The sequence below is a fragment of the Puntigrus tetrazona genome, chromosome 6 (assembly GCF_018831695.1).
Source record: "Puntigrus tetrazona isolate hp1 chromosome 6, ASM1883169v1, whole genome shotgun sequence".
In the NCBI taxonomy this organism is placed as follows: Eukaryota; Metazoa; Chordata; class Actinopteri; order Cypriniformes; family Cyprinidae; genus Puntigrus; species Puntigrus tetrazona.
In genome coordinates, this window is record NC_056704.1 from 12,395,223 (window position 1) to 12,405,839 (window position 10,617).

Consider the following 10,617-nt stretch of genomic DNA (forward strand, 5'->3'; position numbering starts at 1 on the left):
CATTTTTGTCTGTCATTGCAACCGAAATTTTCATGCATTAAAAACGATATGAGGGTTAATAAATAATGTTCGAACTTTTATTTTTGGCAGAACTATCCCTATAATTATCCATGCAAATATGGCCAAAGGAGGACGAACAAAAATGACGCTGATTAAAACGGTGACACCGGCGTCTCTGGTTTTGAATAGCGTTATTATGTATTTTTTATTTATTTATCTAGCCCTTTATTTTCCATATCCTTCCTCAAGAGGCCGATCTAGCAGGAACTCTTCCAGTCACAATTACCAATCATGAAGCTGAAAGTGTGCCGCAAGTCATCCCAGCCGTCAGCGAGCCTTTCTTCCTCTTAATGAAGGTCAGAGAAGAGGCCCCATTTCTCTTTTTGGGTGATAATTCATCCCTATCTCCTGTTATCTGTGCCTGGCCCTTTAATCCTAATTGTATTGTATGATTGTGCGATGCTTGCTTCTGTGTCTCTGAAGCATTACCCTCCTCCTTTCATTATCAACCAATGCCTTGAACCTCTTTTAATTTCCATTCTGTTTTATTTCATTCAATCATTGGTCTCTGTCTTTCCTTTTCATTAACTCTGCCCTTTGCACAAGGCATGGGATTCTCAAGGGGCCCTTATTGGGCTCCTTCATGAAATATCATATTGTAAAAGATTTGGCCACGAGAATTGTCAATTTTATATGTCTCCGTCGGTCATACGTTTCACCCGATGCTCATTTCAGTTTTGATTAGGGCTTGGTCCCAGCTATTGATGTCGCAGATTGATACGGGGAGAGAATGAAGAAGAGGAAACAGATACGTAAACAGCTGAAGATGGACCGGGCCTGGCCGAGGCTGGACACTTTCCCAGACACGTGGCCCAATCTCGAGGCATCGACACGGCTCGTCTTTCACCATTTTCCCAAAATAGCATAATGCTCATCACTCCTATGGCCGCTCCAAAGGGGCCGGGATGAATGCGTGGGCTAATGAAATTTCTCCAAACCAAACAGATTTTTTGTAAATATATATTTTGCAGAGGTTCCAGAAAAATGCTGGCTGTGACAGCTGACTAAAATCAATTTCCACACTGGAGAGAAATGGGAGCCAAGAGCCACGGCCAGAACAAACACTGGCAATTTGAATATGCGAAATAATGTCAGTCTGTGAGGAGGGAAGCAGGCTGGGGGAGGGAGATGGAATTTGAGGTGGGGGGGAGTTGAGGCAATACTCCACTTTTCAACCCACTGTCTCATAATGGATAGAATTTTCTGAATTTTACCTTTCAGACTGGCAGCCGGAGTGAAAAGTTGCTGGAGGTCATCGGGGGTTTGCTTAGTGTTGACTCAAAACATGCCAAAACAACTTTACTTCCATTACTGTCTGTCTATATAATTGGCTGACATAGCAGCCCTAAGGGAGGGAACATTATAATTCAGTTCATTTTGGTAAGTGCCGGTGGTCTTTAAGTATATAATTTGCCAATGTAAACAGTTCATTTTAAATGCTGGTTACTTCATTGAGTTCTTCACTGCTGCCATGTAACTGTCAATTACAGTAGGCAACCTCTGTCATTAATAGGAAAAAAACACATACACACGATTATTCCTTTTTCTGAACTATGGTAGTAAATACTAGTAACCTGACCTTTAAACCCGCTGGTGGCCCTTTAAAGTAGTTTTATCATGATACCGTCACCTTTAAGACTTCATTGAATCAAATTTCTCAGCTGCATATGAGGTGACGACCAGGCAAAAAGAGGGATTCAGTCTGCTCTTGAATAACGTCTGTATTCCCACCAGGTCAGACATTTTGAAATGCTCTTCATGCGCTTTGTATACTTGAGAGCATTTCCGTTGTAAACACGCTCCCATTTCCGCTGTTGAACCCGCGACGTTACGCACAGAACTTAACTTACCAAGATAATTCCTAAAGGGTGAATATTGGCTTAGAAAACAACATGCAACACAGTCGCAGAGGTTTTTTTGGCAAGAGCGCACTTCCAAATTCTCAGAGTGGAAAACATCTATTGCAGCATCATGCGAGCAGAATCACAGCAGCAAATGGGATGTAAAAAGAATAAAAAAGCATTGAAATGTCAACACGGGTTTGCGAGGAGTCCTGGAGTGGGACCGCGAGTTAGCATTGCGGTGGAAAAAGCCGCTTAGCGCTTTCAGCACCATGGACAGCTACTGTACCACCGTATCCGTCTCGTGAACCCCGTGTGAAACGTGGGGTCGGAGCACGTGGGATTATACAGCGTTCCCGCCGATTCCGAGAAAAACCAGGGACGACCACATCCAGCTCAGACGAAACCGAATTGTTTTGCTGTGTTCCGTGGAAGTGTTGTTATTGAGTTGACCTCTTTTCACTCAACGCCACTCTGATATCCATTCGTCCGTGTTCCAAAGCCGGTCGCGGCCACTCGAAACGTGTCGTCGTTCGAGAGCCGAGATTAGTAAAAACGTTTCGTTTGCAGATAAGCAATATATAAATAATAAAGACTGGTCACCTTGGGCTCATGAAGAATTAAATCGGGTGGTTAGGTTATAGCAACCTATCGTTTATTTATTTAATAAAGTTATTGATGGGGGGTCTTGCGAGAGGTTTAAGTTAATTCGTTTGTCTTTTCGGTAGATGGGTAATGCTAACAAAAAGAGAAAAAAGGAAAAAAAGTTTCGATACAGCAGGTCGATCAGAGAGAGATGAGATAGAAAAAATACTGTTCAGGTCAACTTTTGGCTTTACGCAGACTGGGGCTTTTTCTTTTTTCTTTTGTTAAGTACGTACCTCAAGCTGCCTTTGCGCCTCTCACTCTCTGCAAATGCTTGGGGTGATACACTTTTAAAGTAACAGTTCTCTGAGCAAGTCAGTAGCGTACCGATGCGTGATAATATCGCAATATTACAAGTATAGGTAGTTAAAGAAGCGATTTCAGTGAATATGAGTAAAAATAACACTTATCGTGCTTTACGTTACACGCGCTAAAACACGGCTACACACGCACACATTTGCATGCGTCGGTGGCACGCTAAAGTCCTCGGTAAGCGCGTAAAAGAGGCGCGAGCAGTTCAATTTGCGCGCGTGAGAGATCCACGGTACGCACGCGAAACATCTCCTCCATTATGACGAGCTTCCATTTAATGACGCGCGCGCCTCAGCATGCTTGATTTCACAAATCTCACTTCATTTGGCTTTGAGTACATCATCTCTATGTCAAATGCCGCGTGCCAATAATTTCTGTTAATTCCCGTTGTAATTTCTGTTTCTATCAGGCTGGTGTTCTCCGGATTTCAAGCTGCACTGCTCTCGGCTGTGCTCTGAAATGGAGAGGGAGGCTGAGAAGGCGGTGGAACAGTAAAGCTTGATGGATATCGAGCCGGCACTACTAAGAAACACACTTCATGCTCTCCAGATGCATTTACCATCAGCGCCTCATTGAGGATTTATATACACATGGGTTTAGCTTAATTGAAAAAAAAGTTATATATAAGTCCACGGTTTACGATCACTAAATAATATTGAAAGACAACGGCTGTTTTTATTTCTGTCGGAAGATATGGCATGGATAATAAAAGTCAGCTAACTTCATTTGCGTACATCGCATGCATTGTTTCAAAATAAAGTTACGCAAAGTAGCACGCATATTTAAAAAATGAAAAATATGAATAAGGCTAAAAATAAAAAAATTTCCCTACAAGCTACGAGACTGAATCCTGCATATATGCCTGTGATCTAAAAATCAATACATCTGCTGATATTCAACTATCGTGTGACCTTGAAAGAGCAGAAGTGAGCGAATACGAATGATAATTATGATAAACAGGTATAAATGTTCATAAATAAATATAGCAATTACGAATACCCCTCGTCGGTCCGAAAACAAAGCTTTGAGAGGTATTAGACGCTTTGGAGAAAAAGAGTTCCACGCGCAAAATAAAGGAGAAACCGATAAATTAGCAAAAATAAAATAAATAATTAAGTAAACGAACGCTTACTAGAACGCGTGTACGCGCACGGCATTTATCTCTCGCCATTTAGATTGATACCTGCATGTTTTGAAATACCTCTGTATCGTGTAATAAGACAGAAACAATATATGTTCGCGTGCTAGAATTACAGACAGATCCCTCATGTCACGCTTGAGCAGCCTCTCCACGAGATATCACATATCTTATACATTTCACTTAATAATTACACCCGTGCCTCTCATATATCAAGCTCCTCGCCCCGGGCTCATTAAGACCCTGATCTTTTTAAACGCTCGCATTTGCATGTTAAAGGTTTTGGTGCGCGCACACCTCAGCACAAAACATCACCTTGAATTAGTATCCTAATACTTCTGTTCACACATCCGGGTGGATTTTGACAATCATAAACGCATTCCACAAGTGTATTTGTCGCACGTTAAAGAAAAAAAAAAAGAGAGAGACAGAGATCAGGAGAAAGACAAGAGTAATTAACCTGCAGCTTCGATGTAAAATACGCTTTACTGGAAATAATTAAGCAACTTTACTCTGACCCTGAATCTAACGTTTTTAAAGCAACGACGCGACACCTGAATCATTTAATAGATCTTTTCGCGCAAAAAAATATCTGTTGGAAATATTAACGAGGCGCGGAAACAAAGCGCGTCACCCGGCGCAAGGAGTTTTCATTTGCGTTTCATTATTTGTGGCATGTAATGATTCTATGAGCATGATTCTATTGTGTTTCTACAATGCCAAATTTGCGTGGGTATGTTACCATTCAGAGAGGGTCCATGGGCATGTTCTACACATGTGAGATTACAGCAGCAAAACAGGTGCAAGCCCCCTACCCAGCCTGTCCCGGGAGAGTTTTGGACAATTGTTCTCATTTAGGAAATATTGGCCTCGGGGGGGCCACTGCCTCAGAACAAGCGCGCGCGTTTACGGATATCTTTAACTCTGTTCGTCTTTTCGTCGTTTCTCTTGTTTTAGGCATTTCGGTATTTGCGCGATGGGGTTTTGATAATTGGACTTGCAATGCGTAGCCTGTGTTATCTTAAAAGAATAAATAAAAACAAACCGGTTGTAAAAAAAAAAAAAAAAAAAAAAAAAAAAAGAATCACAATTAATTTGAACAAAAAGTAGACGTAAATCGAAATACCTAAATGAAGCTTAAGCTTAAGCGCGCGCGCGGAACAGTGTTCGCGTGAGGACAGCGATGTTTAAAATAAGAATTTGTCTATTCTTCAGGCATCTGTCGTCTCTGAAGGATTGACGCTGGTAGATGTCAGGTTTTATTACAAAAGGTTGAAGGTCTGTGTTTGTAGACCTTCAACTAAATGGATTGGGGAAGGGGAAGAGAGTCACCTCCTTTTCCTCCCCGATCTTTGTTTGTGTTGTAATATACATATTTTGGTAGGTATTATGTGGCTTTCTCAGAGCTGATTGGGCGCTCAGGTTGGCGCGTGAACGCCCTGCGATTATGTCAGATCGCGTGCAGAGCGAACCAGCCCAGCCTTTGAACTTCACCGCTTTTGGCTCTCATTCACGCGCTTCTCCTCATTTCCCAGCCAGGTGCTTCGCGGGGCGAGAATCCTCCGAGAGAAAAAAAAAAAGAAGCGCGCAAACAGATCGCGGAAACTTCGCTTTGCCGCGCTGGATTTTGTGGCGCGCGTGGCTGTTCTTCTCTCAGCCAAATAGCGTCGTTTCGAAGAAGAGACATCTTTCAACTTTGCGACGAACGCGGAAGAATTAGTGGATTTTCCCCCCCATTGATGCCGTTTTCCTACTCCTCCGGCTTTCCAGAAGTGGCATGATCCGTGTCTGTCGGCAGGACAGGTGAATACTATTTTCTCTTGGTTGGTCGAAGAACTTTTTTTTGTTGTTATTTTAACAGGAACCGTAAAAATGTCAAAGCCGGTAGATCACATCAAGAGACCCATGAACGCCTTCATGGTCTGGTCAGAAGGCCAGAGGAGGAAAATGGCTCAAGAAAATCCCAAAATGCACAATTCAGAAATAAGCAAAAGACTCGGCGCCGAGTGGAAGCTGCCTCTCTGAATCCGAGAAGCGACCGTACATCGACGAGGCCAAAGGAAAGGCTGAGGCTCAACACATGAAAGAACACCCAGACTACAAATACAGACCCAGGCGCAAGCCCAGAACCTCCTCAAGAAGGACAGGTATGTGTTTCCTCTGCCCTACCTGGGCGACACGGATCACCTGAAAGGACTTCCGGTCTCCGCCACGGACTCGCTCTTAGGTTCCTCGGAAAAAGCCCGCGCGTTTCCTGCCTCCCACATCAGCCCCTTACTCCTTCCTCGGCCGGAGCCAGTTCAGCTCAGCGCTATCCAGAAGATGACAGAGATGCCCCACGTTGGCCACCAGCACTTTACCTTACGCATCATCTCTGGGATACCAGAACGGCGCATTCAGGAGCCTGGGCTGCCCCCAGCCAGCACACCCACACCCACCCGTCGCCCACAAACCCGGGTACGTGGTGCGTGTAACTGCACCGCATGGTCGGCGTCGAGTTTACAGCCGCCTGTTGCCTACATACTGTTCCCGAGGTATGACCAAGAGTGGGATTGACCCGTACTCATCAGCACACGCCGCTGCTATGTGACTCCACCGCTAAAAAACAAACAAACGGTCTCCTCTTTTGAAAACTTGAATACAGCAATGCATGTACGTAAGAAGAGAGGAATGAGCAAGACATTTATACTGAGGCCGCGTGGACATGAACTTTTCACCATCTACGAGAGGTTCCTCGGATCCCAGCTCGGATCTCGGAATAGATGTAAGGCAGGTGCCAGAACTGTAAGAAATGTAAATGTTCAAACGTTTATTATTATGGCTACCGGATTTGGATGCCTTTAATTTTATTTATTATGTACAATTTGATGCTATAATAATGCTACTTTTTGTTTCAACGCTTAATATAATTGTTCTTCTCATCATATTATTATTATTATTATTATTATTATTATTATTTGAATGACTTTGATTTGCACAGCTAACGGTTTAGGATTCATGTTTCTTGTACAGCCTGTTGTATTTACCTTTCTTTTCAGCACTCTGAAATTCAAATGATACGACTTTAAGGGTTTCAAAGTGAGAAATTCAGCGTTTAATAGATTATACGGTTATACTGTTTATAATGATTAAACCGGCACCTATAAAGTAGACGGTCTTATTTAAAATATCAAATGAAAGAAAAAAATTCTTATCCTTCAATATTTTCGTTCGGACATTTTTTTTCCTCCTGTGGTTCAGTGATAGTCACTCGTTCATTTGATTTGAGAAGAAACTTAAAAGTTTGAAGCGAAGCAGTCCATGTTGTATTTTTATCTGCGATGGTAACTTAAATCCTGTCATGTTAATGGAAAGGAAAATGTATCTAAAAGGGGTGATACCTCGATTCTTTGTTCATTTGCCGAGCAAAGACATTTGAATAAAGACAATCTGTCTTAAAAATTCATAATCCTTGTTACATTGCCTGTTTAAACTATTTATGAATCTTCTTTTTGTTTTGCTATGCTCCAATACGGTCTTGCCATAAGGGTATAACAGGCATGTCAGCACTAAGTACGGTGCGTTTTATACTCTTTTACTCTTCCAGCTATATTTTTATTTGTGCATTTAAACATGGTGATTTTTTTGTTTTTGCTTTGCCTGGCCGAGAGAACGGCGCGGGGCCTTGAACGCTAAATATAAAACTAAAATTGATCCCGATTCGGATATGTGCAATAATTATCTTCCTCAATCGGCTCTGCTTAAATAGCCAAACGTGTCGGAGGACGCCGTCTTATAATCCATCTGGCTTTTCGGCACAGGTTTGAGATGAACCCTGTCAGCGCGTGGCGTTCCCGGCTGCTCCACAGGGACCGCCGGCTCCCAAATTAAATGGCGAAACAATTACTGTACGGGGACGCTTTAGGAAACCGAGGGCGAACGCGAATTGTGATTTACCCGAGAGACCCACAATAGGATGGAAATTGGACTGAAGAAGGGGGTGGTACGAGTACGAGCCGTGTCATTTACTATTACAAAACAATTTCCAATAAAAACAATCGGGCAAAGCGTCAGGCGCCCACGGACGCGCTGTGACACACCGGAGAAGACCGCCGCGGGTTGCCGGTTGGCTGCCGGGTTTGCGTTGCCGTCTCAATTTTCCATTCGTCTTTTTTTCTTCTTCTTCTTTCTTCTATAATCTTAGCGCGTTTTTCTGCAAGCACGCGCGCCTTGCTGCGTTCGGGTAAAAAACTTTTTCGCGCTCAGGGTGCGTCACGTCTCGAAACAAGGCGACCGCGCACTTTGACGCGTGGTTGTGTCGTGAGACGTTGCGCCCTTCGGGGACTCCGCGCCTGTTCCACCTGTTCCGCCGCTTAGATCGTTCCGGCGCTGTACTGGGCAGAAGAACGCCGCTAAGTTTCTCAAAACAAACTAATTAACGCCTCCTCCGTCGAGTCTTAATGTAAAAAAGTGATTTACGACGTCGCTTGTGGATTTCACGCGCCCATTAAATTCTTCCGCAAAAATAAACATCCAACCTGTGCATATTTTTAATAAGCTCCAGATACTACTCCTGCTAAAATATCCGCTCTCACTAAAATTCATGCTGACTGGTTTTGTTTGTTTTTGTTAATAACGATAATAATAATAATAATAGGCTAACACGTGCAATGTTTTGAAATGCCGCTTTGCATTTGCTTCCGTTTAATTGCTCTTTTCCATGAAAATAATCTGACTCCCCGAACAGCAAACACGTTAGGACTCGTTCAGAGCAACCGCCACCCTATATCTCTTTCACAATTCCGTTCGATATCCGTTTAACGCAGCAATTCAACACAACTTCTCCCGCATTACAAACAAACGCGCGCCGCTGAAACCAAAGCGGACGCGTGAATGGAGAAATAGATTCACTCCAAAGGAAACAAGCTCGCAGAACAATTGGGTTTGGGCTGCAAACAGAGAGATGGAATTGGCCTGTACTTTTTGTCTATTGTCGCAGGGATGGGAATGGGATTTGCACACCGAGGTGTAATAGCATTACTGTATTAATTAAATTTTCATTTCCACATCCAGATTGTTTACTTATCTGCCAGGAACATATGCTGGAAGAAGTTAAGATTCACGATTCTGCACTATTGCCCAAGGTGCAATTCAATATAAGGGGAGGGAGGGCTCAGATTTTATGACAGACTGTGCTCTTATCTGCCGCTGTAAATTAGGGTGATACTCCATTGAACCGAATAGCAAGTTTTACATCAGCCCCTAAAGCATGCAGATTCAACTTTGAAATTGGACGATGATAATTAGGAACTTTAAGGAGCACTTCTAAAGAAACGCGGAAACGTGTTATTTTGCATTACCAGATTATTTAAACAACAAGACATGAGCTCCCATATATATATATATATATATATATATATATATATATATATATATATATATATATATATATATATATATATATATAATTTTTTTACTTAGAATGAGAATTCGGCTCAGCGTCCGGTCAGCACGTGTCTACAAAATCATTTCCTATTTTAACAGGTTGCACGATAAACGGAACTAGATCACCGACCACAACGAGACCCGAATACGAACGACAAACCGAGGCTTTACGTTTGAGTTAGAGCACGTGGGTGTAATTAGATGTTAATTTATGAGCCCTTCACAGCTATTAATCAACTGTGATCGCCGCAGCCATTTTGAACTATTTTCTCAAGCATTCCCGCGGAAAAAACGTCGCAAACAGAACCCAACTGGTGGTGGTGGGGATAAGAGGTAAAAATTATGATTTGAAATTACAGAGCCCTAAATCTGCAGCTCTTCGCCGAGACGTTTTTGTTGGAGCTCAACGGAGAGGCTGAATTCAATCTGCCTTATCTCATGTAAGACTCCTTTCAGCAGGAGATCAGAGAAAAAGAGAGGATAATTGTTCTTTATTTTATTTAATTTAATGCGACAGGCTGTGCTTTCAGATCATTTATATGCTTCATTTGGTGATAAAATTCGACGAGAGGGGACACGAGGCGCTTTCTTTCTCGAACACTTCAGTGGGAAATATAAAACGCGTGAAACAAAAGTGAGGGGACACGACACTTTTAATTGAATGCCATGGGTCATTTGCATTGTGTCTCCTAATGTCACCCTGAAATCACGGGCGCAGTGTTCGCTTTAATACGTAGCTTATGGATATCTTGCTCTGGATCTTGCCATGCTCATTTTCCAGGCCTGTTTCGGCTCAGCGCACGGAGGGACGCAACAAAACTAGTTTTTTTAGATTAGTTTATTATTAACATTTACAAAGCAATTATTTTTATTACAATGTATTTCGAATATATAATGCATATCAGAACAGCAATACAGTTTATGAATTTCATTTGTGTTATAATTGCCACATTTACGGAGCAAAACACGTGCTTATCTCAATTCAAATTTAGTGAGATATAATGCAGCGCGTTTTAATGCTGCGAGTATATTGGAGTTTAGTGTAACGCTGATCTCATTTAAAATTGTAACTATTGTCTCTCTCTCTCAGGAAACTCCTAAAGCATCATTGCCGAAGCCCCGTCTATCTAAAATTGGATCTGGGATAGCATTTGGACAGAAGAAAAGTAAACCGCAGTGCTGTTGTTTGAAGCGCCG

General features: G+C 42.4%; 1 pseudogene; it reads left to right on the forward strand.

Annotated features, from left to right (window-relative positions):
* The first annotated feature begins 5,868 nt into the window (after nt 1–5,868).
* On the forward strand, nt 5,869–6,768 carry LOC122347256 (annotated as a pseudogene).
* The last annotated feature ends 3,849 nt before the right edge of the window (nt 6,769–10,617 follow it).